Below are 21,243 nucleotides of genomic sequence, written 5' to 3' on the forward strand. Positions count from 1 at the left end.
ATACTTTTACAGTATAGTACTAATCTTTGTAACAACCTTGGGTATTTAAGTCAAATTACATGTATAATGTAAACATTTTGTATTTTCAAAGTTTAAATACATATTTATATGCTTTTCAGTTACTGATATGTAAGTTAATTTTATATGCACTTATTCAGGGAGTTACTTTTTCATTCATTCAACTTGAGAACGAGTCATTGTAACATAATTCTTGGAATGAGAGTTTTAGATAGTTAGTTTTTTTTTTGTAATATTTTGTCACCTACATGTGCACTCACTCAGTTGACATCTGATAAACATCTTCCCATTAACATAGCTTTTATTTCTTGCACACCACCTATACCTTCCCTCCACTGCATTGTTTTTCCACATCCTAAGCTTCCCATCCATGGTCACCCATTCACTGTTATCTAAGAAGCTGTTTTCACTTTGTTTGTTTTCCTGTCTTTTAGCAGGAACAAGTGGGTTATCTTGTAACTGATGGCTGGATGTCTATTTCTGAAAAATTTGCTTTCAAATTTGGACCGGTCTGGTTGTGCAGCAGTAGAGTGTACTTTGGCGATGCACCTTGCACTTACATCATGAAATAGGCAAGCTACTGAGGCAAGTTGCACTGTACCATGCACCTATGATGCTTAATTTTGCTTAAAAAATTTATATCAATATTAAGTACCCTTCTATGTTCACCGTACATGATCACACTAGAATGTACAAAGTAAAACAGATATTGTAATTATATTTTAATCATTTATGAGGAAAGTTGAAAAGGGAACTCCATTGTGTAACTACTCAGATTATACCCAAAGGACACTATTAGTTTATACATGCACAGATGGAGATTGATAACTGTTCATACCAATTAAAATCTTTGGAGAAGTATTAGGAGAAAGACAATGTATGTTTTTATCACAGCTTTATTGTCTCTAGCTTTTTGTGTACAAACACAGCAATATGTAGCTTAATAGAGACCCATAAATGTGTTTACATTTGAAACGTTTCTTTATATAATTTCACTAACTGAAGGCAGATAAAAAGAAATAAACAAGAAAATACCATTACTTGAAATTAACTCATTTGTACAGCTCCATACTTATTTATTCTAAAATTATACAAGAGTGATAACAAATGCTGCAATATTTCAATAAATAGCAAAGGGAAATAACCATTATTTACAAAGTTTAATGCATCTTAGCTTAGGCACGTGATGTCTTTCTACGCTGGACCACCTCTCTGGAAAAAAAAACAAAAACAATGTCACATTAGTTAATGTGGCAAGATATTTAGCAAAGTCAGGATGAATAGCTAATATAAAAAGGTATAAGATGGATTACACAAGGTAGGAACATGGCATGAAGATCTAATATGTTTTGTAACTTTTTTCAAGACATTATTGCAACTACTTTTTACAATAGAATAGTATTTTTAATAAAATGTTCATTAAGCCTTCCACTATATGATATATGTAGACAAGAAAACACAATCTATATTGTCCTTGTCATGACACTCTTGACATAACTGCTTCTGATGAAGGAGCTCTATAAGCACCTGTGTCACCGTTGGACAATTCTGACTTTGCCACTAATGCTGCTGGTTCCCGCAGAAAGATGCTGTCGCTGCAGTATCTCAAGTGGACAATGAGGAGAAGGCTTTCACACCCGACCACTCTGGTACAGTCAAGGATGTCTTCTGCTGTCCCAGCTTCTGCTGTTGCTGCTAAGAAAGAGAATCTTCCTGTAGTGGTGGTACTCCCAGTAGCAGACCCCCTGGTTCCTGGTACTTGAACAAAGCCTTCAGTTTTAGCTTCAACCAGGCCTCTGGTGCATAAAGTGAGTGTGTATGGCATGGGGAAAGGGAAGAGAAGCACCAACGGCACTCTCCTTTGTCTTCCACCACCCCATACCACCCTGGTGGAAGCGAGAGAAGGGAAAGTCTAAGGACTTGTATGCAGTCAAAGGGGGCCCCCTTCTGTATTCTCCCCTGACTCTGGGGATAGTCGAGGTGCTCAATCATCTAGAAACCTTTATACCTTTGGCGGGCCCAGTGTTATGCCATCGGCTCATTTAGACCCAGGTACAACTTCTGTTATGTCTCACTGTAAAACTGCAAGAGCTTGGGCTTGCACAGAGATGAGGCGGAGAGGGACAGCCCCTCTCATCACGAGCCCTACAGTAGCAAAGAGACGGGTATGCCCAACCCATCAGCTCAGCCTGGAACCGGTCCTCAAATCAATCTGGCATTAGCAGCAGGGTAGGTGGTGGTTCTTGGCATCCTTTGGGGACTAAAGGAGAGAGCCTGGTTAATCTCCAAGCTTGGAGCATTTACACTTTCTGGAACACACACATGTAGTGATCCTTCTTCAGGTTGAGGTCCCTAAGTGGCTGTTCCCACTCTTGTTAGTGCAGTTTGCTGCAACCCTGAGAGATGGGCAGGAGTGGTATGTGAGATGGTTCTTCCTCTCTGCCTTAGTTCTCGGTTGTGACCAGTATGATAGTATGGGAGCTGCCTGGCTAAAGTCAGAATATGGTTCTAAAAACTAATTACCAGGGTCCCAACCCTTCTCCCAGGTGAGAGGCTCGTCTGGTTTGTGGGACCAGGTACACCACGGGGGAGAAGTTCTGGTATGTACTATCCCTCTTTGGCTGAAGGAGTGGCTCATGTCCAAGGGGATCTTCTTGGTTTAGATGAAACCGTACCTCCTGAACCCCTTCAGGCTGAGCTGGAGCAATAATTTTTGGAGATTATTTGGCTCATTCATGTGTGGGCTTCTTATTGGTTTTCACAAGTTGACTAAGGTGACTAACTTGTTTACAGAGTTAACCTTAGGGTCAACTCCTGAAGCGAAACCCTACTTCTGGTGTTTTGGAGGAAGTAAATGCCCTGACCTCGAAGGGTTAAGGGCATTCTTCCTTCCTTAGCAGATCAAGCATACCATCCCTGTTATTTTCAGACTAGAAAAGGTACCATGTACCTAAGCATGTGGAGGCCACTTCTCTGGCACTCGACGCATCAGTCTACAGGCTGACCAATGACCTTTGGAATAGTTATATCAGGAAGTTGCTTGTGGTCTGACCTAAGGCTGAACACACCGACAGTCTATACTGCTTCAGGCACCTTACCTTACCTTACCTTACCTTACCTTACATCTTGTTCGGGTTGCCCCAGGTCCCTCACTGTGAGGCACCTCTAATGTCTACCAGAGTTGCTAGTACATCTTCTGGTATATTTTGCATCTTCCAATCTTGGATGGTCTGGGATGCAGTTTAGATATTTGTCGAGCTTATTCTTAAACACATCTACGCTCACTCCTGTTGTATTCCTCAGATGAGCTGGCAACGCATTGAATAGACGCTGCATTATCGATGCTGGTGCGTAGTGGAATAATGTCCTGTGTGCTTTCCTTATTTTTCCTGGTATAGTTTTGGGCACTATTAATCTACCTCTGCTTGTTTGTTCTGATATTTTTAGCTCCATGATGTTTTCAGCTATTCCTTCTATCTGTTTCCATGCCTGAATTATCATGTAGCGTTCCCTTCTCCTTTCTAGACTATATAATTTTAAGGATTGTAGTCTTTCCCAGTAGTCAAGGTCCTTAACTTCTTCTATTCTAGCTGTAAAGGACCTTTGTACACTCTCTATTTGTGCAATATCCTTTTGATAGTGTGGGTACCATATCATATTGCAATATTCAAGTGGACTATGAACATATGTTTTATAAAGCATAATCATGTGTTCAGCTTTTCTTGTTTTGAAGTGACGTAACAACATTCCCATTTTTGCTTTACATTTTGCCAATAGAATTGCTATTTGATCGTTGCATAAACATTTGTTTCCTATTCATCATCACACCAAGGTCTTTAACTGCTTCCTTATTTGTGATTGTCTCATTATTAGGTCCCCTATATGCATATAGCTTTCCTTCTCTGTCTCCATAGTTTATTGATTCAAATTTATCAGTTAAATACCATCCTATTTACCTCTGCCCAATCATATACTTTGTTAAGGTCTCTTTGTAGCATGTTCCTATCTTCATCACAAGTAATTTCTCTACTTATTCTTGTGTCATCGGCGAAACTACTCACTACCGAGTCCTTAACATTACTGTCTATGTCTGCAATCATAACATCAAACAGTAATGCAGCTAACACCGTACCTTGTGGCACACCAGAAATTACCTTAGCTTCATCCGACTTCTCATCGTTTGTAATAACTATCTGTTTTCTGTTGTGTAAAAATTCTTTTAACCATCATCCTACTTTATCCACTATATTATGTTTTCTAATTTTCTTTGCTAATATATTATGGTTTACCTTGTCAAAAGCTTTTGCAAACTCTAGATAAACCACATCTGTTTCATTTCCGCTTTTCATATTTTTGTATATGTTCTCACACTGGACTAACAGTTGGGTTTGTGTACTTTTTCTGGGTACGAAACCATGTTGTCCTATATTAAACAGATTATTTTTTATTAAATGTTTCATAATATTTTTCTTCATTAACCTTTCATACACTTTCATAATATGTGATGTTAGACTCACAGGCCTATAATTACTTGCCTCTAGTCTTGATCCACTTTTGAATGTAGGGGTAATATATGCTAATTTGTGCTCATCATAAATCATGCCTGTATCTACACTTTGTCTTAATAATATTGCAAGTGGCTTTGCGATAGAATGAACTACTTTCTTTAACAAAATAGCAGGAACTCCATCAGGCCCTGCTGCAGCTCCATTTTTAATTTCATTAATAGCCTGCACAATATCAGCTTCATTAATATCTATGTCAGCTAAATATTCACTATTTTCGTCCCTTACTTCTATATCATTATCTTCATCATCTATTCTAGGGGTGAATTCTCTCTTATATTGTTCTGCCAATATGTTGCAAGTTTCCTTTTTTTTCATTCATTAATCTCCCTTCAATTCTTAGAGGGCCTATTTCTATTCTTCTTTTATTCATCTTTTTTGCATATGAGTATAATAATTTGGGGTTTTGCTTGATATTTACTAGGGTTTTTTCTTCCAAGTCCCATTTTTCATTTTCTTTTGATTGTATAATCTTTTGTTCTGCATTTTCTATCTTACTTTTTAGTTCTATAACTTTCCATGCATTTTTTTCTTTTGCAAGACCTTTTTCCACTTTCTGATTTTCTGGAACAAGATCCTTCTGTCTCTTGGTATGCATGACTGATGTTTATTTTTCTTCTTCGGTATATATTTATCCACTAATTTCTCTAATATTTTATATAATATCTCCGTATTTACCCTGTGTCATCACTTACGAAAATGTTATCCCAATCTCTGTTTAATTCTTCATTTATTTCTGACCATTTTATATTTTTACTGTAGAAGTTGAATTTTCCATATCCTTCCCACTTTTTCATTTCTTGCTTATCTCTGTTTTCACATGCTTTGGAATGGACTGTTCATTCTATGACATTATGGTCTGAAATACTCGCATTATAAACTATTATTTCTTTAACATAATTCATCTCGTTCACAAATACTAGGTCTAAAGTATTTTCCTTTCTTGTTGGCAGGTGATATTTTTGTTGAATGTTGTATTCTAGTAGCATATCTAATAGCTTTTTGAATTGCCTCTTATCTTCTGCACTACTATTACTCTCTTTTTTATATGTATAAGTACAATCACAATCTCCTATTCGTTCTTTCCAGTCTACGAAAGGAAAGTTGAAGAGTCCAGATAGGAGAATAGTCCAGTCCTTGTGATTTCTACATATATCGTCCAATTTTTCTATTATTAAGTCAAACTCTTTAGTATTAGGAGGTCTATATATTACCGCTATTAGTTCACATTCTGAGTTACTATATTTCTCATATATTTTTCCTTGTTTTTTGTCTTTCCCATATATTGCCGTTTCCCCTTGATCCCTATTTTTTCTATCTGATCTATAAGTTTGGAACCCTTTTATTTGATCATCATTCCCAGTCTCTTGGGAATACCAGGTTTCACTTATATTCATTATATCTATTTTCTTTCAATTTGGGTTAGTTCTTCTAAGTACGCTATTTTTCTTAGAGTTACTCGTAACTAAACCCTGCACCCATTTTCATTCACTATGATGGTTTGCGTGTTTTCTCCTCCATTTAATATGGGTAATAATAAGGATTTTCCCATGTCTCTTTCCTGTTCTGGTATGTTGTTCTTTTTTTCATTTCCAGAAATTCTGACATTAAAAAATCCAACTTTTCCATAATATTTGATCTTCCTTCATCATAATTATTCATTTTGTGTTTGAATCTGCAATTTTCTTTGTATCTTCAATATCCTCTTGCATCATAAATACAGTTCTTATCTCTTGAGTTGTATCTTGGAGCTGAGGCTTTGAAATTTTTTGCTGACATCACTGCATATCGCGTTGATGGGTTGGTTTTTTCTTTTACCTGATATTCTTTATTCCTCTCTTTATTTGTTTCTTTCTTATTTTGGATTTTATTACTTGATTGATTATTTATTTGATTTTGATTCATGGCTACAGGGTGCATATATTTACATTTTTTGTCGAACTTACATCCTTTTCCTTCTTTTAGGTTTTTGCATATTTTTGGATGTAGATCTCTGCAATCATCCTCATAGCCGTCTAGGTATGCACATTTACCATATATTTCATAGTTGTGACATACCTTAGGAAGTTTGTAGTAACATCTTTCTCCAAATCTGCAATTCCCTCTTTTCAAAAGGTTGCAGACTTTGTCTTTTTTGTCTAGAGACGAGACGTTAATGTATCAAAGGTTGGTGGTGTCAGGAAGCAGAGCTCTGACTTTCCTGGCACACCAGAGGGCCAACCGGTAGGCAAACCCAAGTCTTCATGGGAGGGATATGATTTCCCCTCTTCTCTTCTCCTCTCCTTGTTTCACACATGAACAGCCTGGTGCTTTGGAACAGTTCAGTGTCGAGCTGATTATTCTTCCCTGCCTCTAAAACTCCTACTTTGATGTCAGCCTTAGCCAAATCTGTGGATCTGGCCAAGCCCTCCATGTCGGGATTGGCAAGGAAGCCTCTTCTTTCAAAACCCAGACAAGGAGCCTTGCCTTCTTCCTCTAAGATGAGTGGAGTCTTCTCTACCCTTTTGACCACCTTCCTCTGGCAGTGCTAAGAAAGGAGGTAAGGGGGGTGAAAAAAAAAAAAAAAAAAAAGTATTGTTGATGTTTGTGAGTTGGCGAGCTCCCCTTCTACTGCTGCCATGAGGAGGGGGTTGCCTGTCTCACTGCTGGGCTGTGGCAGGAGCAGGGACTGAAGTATCTGTCCTTCGGGATGGGTACAGGATTCCATTCAAAGAAGTTTGTCCACGCCCTCTTGCATACACTGAAGATCTTCCAGCTGTACCCTCCAGGATAATGGATGTCTTGTGCGCCTAGAAGCAGAGATGGAAGCAATGATGGAGAAGGTTGCTAAAGAAGTTGCAGACTTGGTTTTACAGTTGCATATCCCTAGGGGAGAAGTAAGAGCTGGGGTCAGACAAGTTATAGGTGTGTACACTTTGGGTATCCATTCTCTATCTTGGATAGACAGTTTTTTTGCCAGACTAGATGGAGGTTACTTGAGTCATAATAATTTTATGCTAACGTGTAACCTCTCGGAATCGTGGTAAAAGATAGATTTCTGTGTGATTAGTTGAACCAAACTACTACTCTAAATTTTCATGAGCACTGTACTATTGAATGCACTAAACATTTTGTGTGTTAGTGTTACACCACAGAGAACTGTTGTACAAACAACTTGTAAGTCCACGATAAAGCACTGTGTGCATGCTGACAAACAGGGTAGAGGGACTCAACAACATGAGGTTCAGGAAGAGTGTAGGCTAAGTATAGTTGCTTGAAAGTGCAAGTAAAGCAATATCATGTAGGATCTGTACCCAAGGAAGAAGGGAGCTTTTAAGCAACAAGAAGTAGGCTAATACTTAGGCTACCTCCTCTACTGGAAACTTACCAATGTCGGTAAAAGATAAAAATATCTGAAGAAATATCTAAAACAATGGGGAGTCACATCATTAAAACAGAGGAGATGAAGATTCGATTTGATAATACCCTTCAGACCTCTGAAAATGACTCCTTGCTTGACAACAAAAATCTAAACAAAAACACAAGTTCAACTTAGCAGCAGTCAGGAGTGAAGCAAATGTCTTCATATGATGGCAAAAGAAAATGCTTGGTGATGCTACGTAAACGAGGGGTTTTCCCCACTCACTCCATTATTACTAAGGATACTCCTATAAAAAAAAGATGGCTTGTATTTTTGTAGGAACAATGCCTACTCCAGCATAAATACACTTTGGATACTGCACTGCCTTCAATGGGAAATGAACAAAGATAACTGCAAATCAATATGTAGCCTTAAGTTTCCTTCGTGGGAAGAAGCGCTAAGACTAATCTAGACAGCAGCAAGAAAAATGTAAAGTGAATTGGTCAAGTTACAATGCAGTGACCCATTTGAGGCTAGCGTAGGCTCTAAAATAGTTGGTGCAACACAACCTGAAATGGAGGCTCATTACGATTTACTACCATATTCTTTACTGGTGCCAAAGGGATAAGAAAAGGTGTCTCTATTGAAAGGCTCTACTCCCAAATGCTAAAAATGACTGTAATGATGTAATGGGGAAAATCGTAATCAAGAATGCTTTTGAAAATATGTAAAATGAAGTTTTTATTGTAAAACTAATATTGTAATACCTACCTGAACACCTGAACTAGCCCTGGTCACTTACCAGCCCGAACCATCATTTATTAAAAATTTACCAAATCTTTGGTTAAAATAAACGATCAGTGTTGCCAATCTCCTGGCAACACCCTCGTTACCTAGTTACCAGCCCACCGCTAGTAGCCTGCCTCACGGGCCGGTCACCACCTGCCCTCTCACGTCAATCATAACTCAATAACTCTGTATGTGAGAGGGGAGGAGGGTGGGAATCATTCAGGTGTTCAGGTAGGTATTACAATTATTAGTTTACAATAAAAACTTCATATTGCAATACACCCCCTGAACACCTGAACTAGCCCGATTAACAACATTAATTTGGAGTGGGGTAATCAAATCTGCCCGGCTCCACTGTACCAGTTTGTCAGTCAATATAATTGAGTATGCGAGTCAGTCTCAAGTTCATTTGTCACTCGTCCAAGCTAATCTCCCATGTGTGGCCTTCTAGGCCTCCCATATGTGGAGGGAAAAACTCACTGCACCTCTACCCTAAGGTCAAAACTCATTGAGTGCAGGAGGGATACAAACCTGTTTCCTCTCAGCTGGCTATGTGCCTCACCTGAGTAGAGGAAAAAACTGAGACCTCCCATGTGGCTCTCGCCTCTCATGTATGGAGGGAATCTGAAGACCTCCCATGTGGCTCTCGGCCTCTCATGTATGGAGGGAATCTGAAGACCTCCCATGTGGCTCTCGGCCTCTCATGTTAGGAGGGAAACTGAAGACCTCCCATGTGGCCTTAGGCCTCTCATGGTACGGAGGAGACAACCATGTCCATCGGTGCGTCTGCGGCGGTGTCGTCGATCGTAGTGATGTCCTCTCTTGTAGTGTTGTACCTGCCTGTCTGTACTCTGCCTGGTTGGCACTTGGAAGAATACCCTCAGATAGACCCAGACATGGTGGGCTTCTTTCCTATCTGTCCTACTACTTAAAATCCTCTTGTGATATATCATATCATGAATACCTTATACATATTCTAATATTCGCTCCCTACTCTAATACTAACTCACAGCAAGATTGTTGGGTTTAAAAATAGAATTTAGGCCAAAGGCCGAGAATTGGGACCTATGAGGTCAGTCAGCGCTGAAGGGAAATTGACAAAGTTTGAAAAGGTGTGACAGGAAGAAAAATGACAATTTGTCGAAAATTGCATTTTTCCTAACTCATACAAACCTGAGGTCCTTTAACAATAGGAAGTAGCTAGCAGGCAGCTGGAACGGTCGTAAGCTTCGAACAAGGGGAGAAACGGTAGTTAACTGCTTGTCCGATCGTCGCGCGCCGCAGCGACTGGAGGTAAACAAATCACTTTTGCTTTTGGCCCATGCAAAATACGCAGAGTGAGGGGTGGCATGAGGAGGGACTATATGTAAAGGGACCTCAGGTTTGTATAGTTAGGAAAAATGCAATTTTCGACAAATTGTCATTTGTTCCGATACGTAATACAAACCCTCGGTCCTTTAACAATAGGAAGACTCACTTCTTGGGGGTGGGAGGAATCTGAGTCTTTTGATGAACAGACTGGTGTTCGTCCATCCCTGGAATGCCTCCCTGGTCGTAAGAGCGAGGGAGGGATCAAGGCCTCTGTCCGATTGATCGGGGTGTGCACCGCAGGATCAATGGTCAGACCTCTGGGCCGAGTACTAAGAGAGAGGCAAGCGTATCTCTTTGTACCAGCATTGTAAGAACTTTTCCTTTACATGAGCAAATGTAAAGTAATGGGTTTGTCTCATGTCGGCATCCACTTTTCTCCCCCTTGTTGGAGAAAGTGTGGATATATACTCCTATCTCTATTAAAGAGGTAGGATGGGAGCTCTGTTTGAATAGCTACTGCATCTGACTCCCTTCCAGCAAGGTAACGACCGTATCCCTCTGCCCACAGGTAGGAGGTAGAAAAAAGATGGTGAAGAGAAGCCAGTCACTCTCTCATTCACGCATTCATTCTCCCAGTCATACCAGGAATCGATGCTGTTCTGCCTGCTCGGGTGCTGGGTAAGCTTACACAACGTGTTGAGCAGCCACCACAGGTCCCAAGGAAAAAGTATCCAAGGACTTGCTTTGGGCAATATCCCGAAGGTAGAAGGACGTGAAGGTGGTCTGGTTGGCCCAGACACCTGCCTTCAGGACCTGCGCCACGGAGAAGTTCTTACGGAACGCTAAGGAGGGTCCGATACCTCTGACTTCGTGGGCTCTCGGTCGGGAGCGTACGGATGTCGTCGCTACCATCAGCTTCGTACGCTCTCCTGATCACCTCACGCAGCCAGAAAGAAAGCGTGTTTCTTTGGATACCTCTTTTCTTGGTAACCCCAGTGCTAACGAAGAGGCGTCGACACTCAGGCCTGAGATGTCGAGTTCTCTTCAGATAGCGCCGTAGCGCCCTCACAGGACAAAGCAGCATCTCATCCGCATCGTTATCGGTGAAGTCCAGGAGGGAGGGGATCGTGAAAGACTCGAACCTGTCGTCAGGGATCGACGATTCTGAGTCTTAGCTACGAAAGTTCGGGACGAAACTCGAGCGTCACAGATCCCAGCCTCTGGTATGTTTAAACATCATAAGAAAGGCCATGTAGTTCCCCTACTCTCTTCGCCGATGCCAGGGCCAGCAAGAAGAGGGTCTTGAGGGTCAGATCCCTGTCTGACGACTCTTGGAGTGGCTCGAAGGGTCTTCGAGTCAAACTCCTAAGTACGAGAGTCACATCCCACGCAGGGGGCCTGAGTTCCCTAGGTGGGCAAGACCTTTCGAAGCTCCTCATTAGCAAGGAGATCTCGAACGAATTCGAGATGTCCAGTCCCCTCAGTTTTAGGACGAGCGCCAGTGCTGCTCTATATCCTTTAACTGTGGGTACTGAGAGGAGCTTCTCTCGGCGAAGAAACACGAGGAAATCCGTCTACTGCTGAAGAGGGCTCTGAGAGGGAGATAGACCCTGTCTACTACACCAACCTACAGAAGACGGCCCACTTCCCCTGGTACACAGCTGCAGAGGACTGTCGGACGTGTCCAGCCATCTCTGTGCTGCGCTACGAGAAAAGCCTCTCGTTCGCAAGAGATGGTGGATAACAGCCAGCCGTGAAGTTGAAGGGACTGGACTGCTTGGTGGTACCGTTCTACGTGTGGCTGGGCTAGAAGGTTTGTGCCAAGTGGGTAGCCTCTCTCGGTGCGTCCGCAAGAAGAGCCAGCAGGTCCGGATACCAAACGGCTTGTGGCCGTTTGGGAGCCACCAGGATCATTCTGAGATTGGGAGTGACCAGTCGCTCGACTGATCACTTTCCGAATCAGACAGAAGGGAGGAAAGGCGTACGCGAAGAGGTTGTCCAGTGGTTGGAGAGCGTCCTCTGCAGCTGCCCATGGGTCCGGCACAGCTGAAAGAAAACCTGAAGTTTTCTGTTGTGCCGGGTGGCGAACAGGTCTACGACCGGTCGCCCCCACAGGTTGAAGAGCCTTTCCGCCACGTCTTGGTGTAGAGACCATTCGGTCCCTATCACCTGATCCCGACGGCTGAGCTTGTCTGCTACTACATTCCTCTTGCCTGGAATGTAGCGTGCTGACAGCTCTATCGAGTGAGCCGTGGCCCACCCACTCGTGCACCTGCACCGTCAACTGATGGAGCGGAAGAGACACTAGCCCCCCCTGCTTGTTGACATATGCCACTACTGTGGTGTTGTCGCACATCAACACCTGAGGTGTCCCCCAGCGGTCCTGAAACTCTTGGAGAGCGTTGAACGCCGCCTTGAGTTCCAGGACATTGATGTGAAGGTGCTTTTCGTGATGGTCCCACACACCTGCAGTCAGCAACTCCTCCAGGTGTCGCCCCATCCCTCGGTCGATGCGTCTGAGAACAGAAGCATCTCCGGGGGGGGAGTGTGTATGGGCACTCCCTCTTAAGAGGTTTTTGTCGTCGAGCCACCAGGCTAGGTCCTGCCTCACCTGTCCGTGATAGCCCACGGGAAAGTAGGAGGATCCTTGGCCTGAGACCAACTCTCCCTTAGCCTCCACTGGAGAGACCGCAGGTGAAGACGCCCGTGAGGGTACAACTTCTCGAGTGACGACAGATGGCCGATCACGACTTGCCATTGCTGTGCTGCCTGTTCCTGCCGAGACAGGAACCGGCCGGCTGCTGCCTCCCTGAATTTGCTGATACGCAAGTCTGCGGGAAAGACTTGCCCTGCTACCGTGTCTATCAGCATACCCAGGTACTTCATCTTCTGCTTGGGTTCGAGATCGGACTTCTCGTAGTTTATCACGATCCCCAGATCGCGACAAAACTTGAGGAGTCGATCTCTGTCCTGTAGCAACTGCGAGCGGGAGCTCGCCAGGACTAGCCAATCGTCGAGATACCTCAGAAGACGTATCCCGTTCGAATGGGCCCAAGCCGACACCGAGTGAACACTCGCGTGAACAACCTGTGGGGCGGTTGATGAGACCGAAACAAAGTGCCCTGAATTGGTACACCGTCCCGTCGAGATGAAGCGGAGGTACTTTCTGGAGGACTGATGGATGGGTATTTGAAAATACGCGTCCTTCAAGTCCCACTGAAAGCATGAAATCGTTCCCCCTGATCGAGTCGAGCACTGAGCGTGCCGACTCCATCGTGAACCGCGTCGTGCGAACGAAAGCGGTTCAGGGGAGAGAGGTCTATCACCGGACGCCAGCCCCCCGATGCCTTCTCACTAGGAAGAGGCGGCTGTAAAAGCCCGGTGACTGGTCCTCCACGATTTCTACAGCTCGTTTCGCCAGCATGGTCTTGATCTCCTGTCGAAGAGCGTTGTCCTTTGCTGATCCCTGGACATAGGTCTGTAGATGGACCGGTTTGGAGATGAGGGGGGGGGTGGCCGAGACTCGTAGGATAGTAGATATCCCTCCCGAAGGACTCTACTATCCAGTTCTCGTCGCCGTAAGCGCTGCCAAGTCGCCCAATGGCTCGCTAGGCACCCCCCACTTCCGGCAGCAGGTGAGGGGGAAACGCCGTCCCTAGCGTTTCCCTCCTCGTTTCGACTTCTTTCCAGCACCTCCTCGGGGAAAGGAGGGCTGGGAGGAGGGCTGGTTGCGGCCTCCTCTAGCAGAAGTTGAAACAACAGGAGTCTTCACACGGGGTTTAGACGTGCAACCGTCTTCGCCGCCGTGGAAGCGCTAGCCAAGCTCTTTGTTTGGCCGCAGTTACTCGAGATTGCCCAGGAAACCTTCGAGACTGCCTGGTGGACTAAGCGGTCACTCTCGTCAGTGCGCCGCCGTTCCACCGCAGCGTCCACCATCTCTCCAGGAAAGAGAGCTGGGGAACTCCTCAAGAGTCCATTTCGTAGCCCGAGTGCCGCCTCACGCCCGGCCCCCTTGGTCACTCGGGTAAGGACTGCGTCCCTACGTCGAAGAACCAAGTTGGCCCACAGGTTAGCAGTCTGATGGGCGAGGTAAGAGATTGCTCTTCCTCCAGACTGGCACAGTCTCCTGAAAGAAGCGTCGTCTTCGGAGCAGCAACTCCAGAGGCCGGCCGCGCTACTTTGGATATTGTGAGGGACCACAAATCCAACCAGGAAACTGCCTGGAATGCTGCCATAGCGGTAGATTCCAGGGCAAGTGCCTCCTGCTGCGAGAACCATAGGTTCTCCGACAGGAGCTGCTGCAGGGGGACACACCTGGAGTCAGCCTCGCTAACTCCGGGTTAACCTGTTTCGGCAGTATCGGGTCTTCCTAAGGCACGTAAAATCGCCTCTGCCGCTGTAGAGGAGGAGGAAGCAGCTTAGAGGACCGTCCGGATTTTAGCGAGTCCTCCCGTCCGGAGACGAGATTCTCCACCTGATCCAGGACCGAGTCCGCAAGCTCCGATCGTGGCAACCCCACCATCATTTTGGGCTCCCTCTTGGGACCCCAAAATGATTTGAGCCGGGACGTGGGCTCTGCCGGTGGTAGCGGCGATCCTTCCGCAAGGTCATTATGCAGACGCATCAGCTTAATGACCTCTGCGAAGTTCCTCTGTATCTCAGGAGTTACAGCATCTTGTGGAGTAGGACCGTCCCAGTCCCTCCAGCAAGAGCATATCCCTCGATACTCCTCCTTCAGAAGGAGGAACGCGACATACCCCTGACGGTCGCCTCCAACTACTTGCGCGTACGGTTCTGGTCGGTCCTAAGACCGTGCCTGAGCCGTTACGGCGTCATAGCTGGGTCACGACGCGGCGCACCTCTCGTGATCGCTCCTCCCGGTATAGCCCGAGGAGGTTGAAGGTACGGGAGAGGCAGACCTGACGCTCCCCCCTCGCTCGCTGGCCGGACCAGCGTGCGTGAAGGGCTGCTGCTGATCGTCAACAAAACCGCGGTGACGGTCGGGGGCAGGCAGGCCTAGTCTTGCCGCTCGCCTGGGGCGATTGGCTCGGCTGAGAACGTCGAGACCGATCTCTAGCGTCAGGCGAGCTGCCGCTGGTCACCGTCTCCGCCCGGTCCCATCGGGAGCGACGGACGGGTGACCTGCTAGGCTCTCTGTCGCGTCGAGACCGGCCAGCATCCTCTCGGCGCGTCAAACCGCTGGTACCAGCCGTGGCTGGTACCGGCGGCCGTGGGACTCCTTCCCCTCGCCTCAACCCGTGGCCGGTCAGCGAACCGTCACGTCAGCCCGACAGCATTGATCGCTGCGAGAGCGTCCACTGGCCTGGCGAGATCGTGTGCACGACTCTTCTCCAGTCTTCTGCTCCGCGCCGCTGTCTTGACGGCGAGCGAGCTCGGGCGTCAAAACTTTGGCTGGACGGTCCTCTTTGGAAGAGCGTCCACTCGGTGCTTCTCGCGAACGAGAAGCGGCCGAGACGGAAACCTGGTTTAGCGGCAGAACCGCTAGCACCAGGTGAGGACGCACCAGCCTGAGGCTGGTGCACCTCTGGTCCCGTCGACTTCTTCTTTGCAGAAGAAGCGACGGGCCCCGTTCCCGAAGGTAGGAACAGGAGACCAGCAGAAGAGCTCCCCAGCTCGCCTGAGCGAGCCGGGCCCTTAGAAGATCCCGAAGGAGTCTTCTTAGGGGGGGAGGAGGCAACCTTCTTCTTCTTCGGCTGTTTAGCCTTAGAAGTCGAAGGGGAAGGAGGAGGCAGCAGACGACGAAAGAAGACGACGAAGACGACGACGACACCTTCTTCCTCTTCCTCTTCTTCTTCGCCAGGCTCGCAGGACAGACGTCAGGTCTTCCATCCAGGAGGGAGGCCGGGGCAGTGCCGAAGCAACAGGGCCCGACTGCACCTGTCCGAAAGACCTGAGACTGTGACAGCACCACCAACAGCAGGAACAACAGGAACAGGTCCGGGAACAGCAGGAACGGCAGGAACATCTGAAAGAGAATGCGCAGGCCCCTGATCTGAAAAGGAATGAGCGGCTGGGACCGCAACAGGTACGGCAGGCACGGCAGGTACCACAGGAGAGCCAGGCGTCCTGTCGGCAGTTACCGTCATCCTCGGCACTGGCGCAGGTCCAGGGGGTACTCTTTGGGCAGCGGAAGTCCGGGTCGGCAATATAAAGAATCCAGTGGTGGTGGCACCGTCCCTCTTTCTGGCACGGCAGTAATGGGTTTTTGTATGGCAGCCGTGGGTGTCACCGACATTATATGTGGCGTATACACCAGATGCGGTGGCATCTCATATGCTGGTGTCGTTACTGTGGTTGTAGTAGTGGTCACCGCACCATGAGTGACCACTGCGACCCCGCCAACCGCTTGAATCAACCTTGGATGCTGGGCACTCCCTGCAGTCCAGCGACTCCCACACCTGTCCCAAGGTCGTCCTTCGCTGATGGCACACCTGCGGAAGCAACAGTCGGGTTAGTTAGAGGGGTTTCCTCACGCCTGGGGGGAGAAGCACCCCCCCAGAGCGGACGGAAGACCCCGAGTACAGCTGTACGTCCGGGTGTCAGCGGGTCGCCCTCATCCACACTCGACGGATCGAGAGAGGAGAAGGACTCCGCTACCCCCCCCGCAGGGGAAGGCGCAAAACGTGGGGGCTGGCCGGGGGGCAGGAAAGAGGACGAAGTGTCCGTTACCAAAGGAGTCACTGGACTTTCCGATGACTTCTTGGGCGGGCCTAAGTCTCTTCCTGCCCTCTACAGCACCCACTGCGCCTCGGACCAATTCAATACATATGACACAGGGCTCGTTGCGGGAGCACTCTCGCCCCCCGACAACGAGTACAAACCTCGTGGGGAGGGTCCCACATCAACAAATGATCTAAAAACCTCCACATCTACGCCCCTCCAGCCGGGCACACACTCTACGGGCGACTGGAGGGGCGCGGTGATATCTCCATTTCTTCCTCAACCTCATTGCAAGATCAATAAAGAAATGTACAAGTACTTACAGTCACTCTGATTTATACAGAAAGAGAGGGCAAATACTCAAATCTCAAAGCAAACGACAAAGCGGGCAGAGCGATGACGAACACGTCCTTCCCACACACGCCGAAAGCAAAGTGATTTGTTTACCTCCCAGTCGCGCGGCGCGCGACGATCGGACAAGCAGTTAACTACCGTTCTCCCCTTGTTCGAAGCTTACGACCGTTCCAGCTGCCGCTAGCTACTTCCTATTGTTAAAGGACCGAGAGGGTTTGTATTACGTATCTGTAACAAACCTCTGTTGCACAATGAGTCCCAGTGTTAGGGAGAGCGTGGAAAATAGGATGAGAGAATATGAAATCAGAAAAGTAAGAGAGAGAGAGAGAGAGAGAGAGAGAGAGAGAAATACAATCGTCTAAGATAAAGAATATAAAATCAGGGAAGTGAGAGAGAGAGAGAGAGGGAGAGAGAGATTACAATCTTCTAACATCTCCACCTCCGTAAATTGCACCCTCTTCTAAGTTAAAAGGGTATTATCTTAACGATAATATACTCGTATAACTCCGTACATCTATGAACAACCGAACGAGAACTTGTTGTTAATGCGATCGACTCCTATAACAACATCACTTTATTGTACTGATCAGCGTATGACAGTAATCGAATCCGATAGCAACATCCGTTATTGTATTCATCCGCGTGCGACGGTAATTACTGTATTCATGTTATAAATGCAGCTGAAGCTAATAAGGCAAAATTACGTGCATCAGCAACCTGGACAGAAGTCCCGTGGTAAGAGAAACTAATAGCATGAAAGAGCTCATTACTGTTTTTTTTTTTTTACAAAGACAAAGGATTAATAAAGTATATAAAGTGTAAGGTTCGTAATACCTATGAAAACGAGTGAAAAAACGAACGGAATCCTAAATTTAACGCCATCTAACCCGATGGAAAAACTAGCTTCCAATGAGACGTATCAGTCAAATTTTGGACTTAAATACATCGTAAGACGAACAGTATGACTTCGTTCCATAAGTTAAGTATCCAGATATTCATTAATATGCTAACTAGGGACAAAAAACAAAAAACATTAGCCGAGACCAAGTGATATGGTTGAATCTGGAGCCAAGGAAAAAAAAAAAACAAAACAAAAAACAGACTAGCCGGCATCCTTGTCTGTCTAAGCCACACCTCCTTACAATAGTGCTGTTTGACGACAAGCTAGTGTAATTGTAATTTAATTGAAAAGTAATAAAATAATATTTAAAGGTAATTAAATTAACTTTATTAGGCCTAACATTAATTTCAGTTGTCATTGTAATTTGATAATACGACCTGGTAATAATTTGTAACTGTAAATTGACATAAGCGCAATGTAATTTACTGACGGCAATAGTCGGTTAAACGTATGAAGACGTCACATCATACGAATTCCTTATATCTGCCATCTGATTATATGCCCCAATATAGATACCTCATTGACTATGTTAAATGTCAACATAGTTGAACACACGTCTCCTTCAAGACGTTTGTACAAACTTGGCATAAGTGAGAGTGTTGTTACGTTAGTCATTTTAGGCAATCAGGAGAGAATGAGATGGATACAGCGACGCAAACGTATTCGTCATCCGCTGATTCCAGCGTGAATGACTGCCGATTTAAGTGTTTATACTACGTTCATATGATGATACATATAATACAATTTAATAATGCTTTAGTCGGACAGAATCCGATCTTCATTCTGTTCGATTACATTCATATTAATTATCCTCCGATCGGATTCTCGTTCGTTTTTTCAATTACACTGTACTGAATTATCAGAAGTCAGAACGCCTTGAGCCTACAGCGTTAGCCAATCTAAAATAACTATCGATATGTTGTACTGCGAATACTTTAGGCTAGGCTACTGAATATGCATACGATATAGTCATCGTGAACACTAGGCTAACTGTAGTTAATTTTATTCTATTTCTCTCCATACTGAATATCGTAAGTCAATATGCATTGAACGGAGAATTAGTTGATATTAACAATTATCGTATCGTATAAGTAGAGGAAAGTAACCTTAAGACGAAGGAGCCATATCTGAAAACCAACCATGGCCTAAAAGCTTCTGATGCAAGGAACTCGAAGCAGGAAAAGCCTAAAGATGCTCTAAGGACACTGTGCCTCTATAAAACTACTACTTTTAATAGAAAACCGACCCGCGACGAGCCTGGCACTTCTCTTTCTAAACTAAACACTATGTAGCCTATTATCCCTACTCGTCTATATCTGACCTAAGTTTTTATCATCCTGAGAACTTACACATCGAGGGAAGGGGAATCTGCTGCTAACACTGCCTGCTCCGCGCGCCAGGGGGGGGACGGCGGATCCTGCCCTGTGGGCTTGCGGATCCCCATAACCCCCAGCACCAGTTAGGGCTGGTTCTGGAACAGGCAGGGGAGCTGGAAAAGAACGATTAGTAATTTCAGTATCCCTATTGCTCGATCTATCCTCACTTAATCTTGACATAAAATCGGTAACAGAGATGTCATACTCGATGTCAGCCTACTCTCAAGTCTCTTAAAGAGCACTGTCTCTAAGTCTTTATCTTGATCTACGTTAGTCTCTTCCTGCCTACACTTACTTCTTAATACAAGACCTTTCCTACGTTTGAGATACCCTAACATCTGGTCCAAAGACCACTCCTGACATTCCAAACATCTGGTCTTTACATTATATTGAACAGGCTTACAATTTACGCATAAGGAATGACTATCGTGTCATAGGGTACTCATCCTTTTCTTGCATTGTTGGCAAAGACGATACGTTGTTGAACTTCCGCTCGTCGTTTTCTGTGATGTCGTGGCCGAGAATGCAGTAGCCGTTGTCGTAGCTTGTGTAGTTTCTTCCTTGCAGAAATCAATGTCTGATGACAAGGTATTAAGAGCAATCCAACAGTAATCCAAAGGATGCGTTAATTTCGTCACCAAATTCAATCAAATCAAAGGTGCAAATGAAGGCCGGGCAAGACCAAAAAGGAGTTCGCTGTGGATACATCTGTACTCCACCGCGAACGATAAGTGATTGACGTGAGAGGGCAGGTGTGACCGGCCCGTGAGGCAGGGCTACTAGCGGTGGGCTGGTAACTAGGTAACTAGGTAACGAGGGTGTTTGCCAGGAGATTGGCAACACTGATCGTTTATTTTAACCAAAGATTTGGTAAATTTTTAATAAATGATGGTTCGGGCTGGTAAGTGACCAGGGCTAGTTCAGGTGTTCAGGGGGTGTATTGCAATATTAAAACTTTCCACACGTGTGACTTTCACAGATAAAAGGAAGGTGGTCTGGCCTTTGGTTATGCAAAACAAGACAAGTAGCTTCTGCTATGACTTGCAATAGAAATGGTAAACAAAGTAAAAATAAAAAACTCAAAAAGTTACTAGTAAGAAACAATATATGGGCAAGGTGATAAAGACTAGGTGAGGGAAAGATAACAAATGTGAATGATAAGAGCAACAGCAAATAAATAAAGTTGTAATTAGTTGTTACCACTTGCGGAAAGGGACATCAACCCTGATGACCAAAATTGATGCCAACCTAGTTGATGCCTTTCACAAATGTGAACAGTGGCATTCCTTGTTAAGTCTAATATTCTTTGCAGATCTGCAGAGGGATCTGGATCACACAAGTTTTACTCTTGAAGTAGACAAAAACAAGCAAAGTTATAAATGACTAACTGCTTTAAATGATAACCTACATTAATGTAATCAATTTCTTCTTGAGTGATTGGTCGTCGGCGATACTTCAGAGGAGTCTGCCATTCTTCTAAAACAGGTGCAGTTTGTATAGCTGCAGCAGCAGATGTTTTAGGGGCAGCTGGACTTGGTACGGCACCAGCAATGGCAGGTTGAGGAGCACCATGAGCTAAAATACAATCAAATCTAAATATCAACTCTTCTTACCAAACAGACAGTTTAAAAAAAATAATTGTCTTCTAAAATAAAAACTGGTTACAATAAATGTTTTATTGTAACCAGTTTTACCTCATAGTAGTAAGTGTGAAAGTTACGGGAAAAGGGCCAGTACCTGCTCCAGAAAATCCTGGAGAAAGAGCTAACTAAAGTTTGTGATCAGATATTTAATAAAATGTGCACAAGAAAGAAAAGGGTGATGAACTCATTTAATACCTAACCTTGTAAAGGAAAAAACTAGACTGAGTCAATGATGATGATGTACAATGCATTTTGTGAAAAGTGT

The 21,243-nt window shown here is 45.1% G+C and overlaps 1 protein-coding gene across 1 annotated transcript in view; it reads right to left on the minus strand.

Annotated features, from left to right (window-relative positions):
- LOC135214254 (segmentation protein Runt-like) overlaps window positions 1-21,243 on the minus strand; it is a gene marked incomplete at its 3' end in the record, with an annotated part of 122,095 nt that overhangs the window by 38,528 nt on the left and 62,324 nt on the right. The gene's annotated exons all lie outside the window — the stretch shown is intronic.

Source organism: Macrobrachium nipponense, chromosome 45 (assembly GCF_015104395.2).
Source record: "Macrobrachium nipponense isolate FS-2020 chromosome 45, ASM1510439v2, whole genome shotgun sequence".
Lineage (NCBI taxonomy): Eukaryota > Metazoa > Arthropoda > Malacostraca > Decapoda > Palaemonidae > Macrobrachium > Macrobrachium nipponense.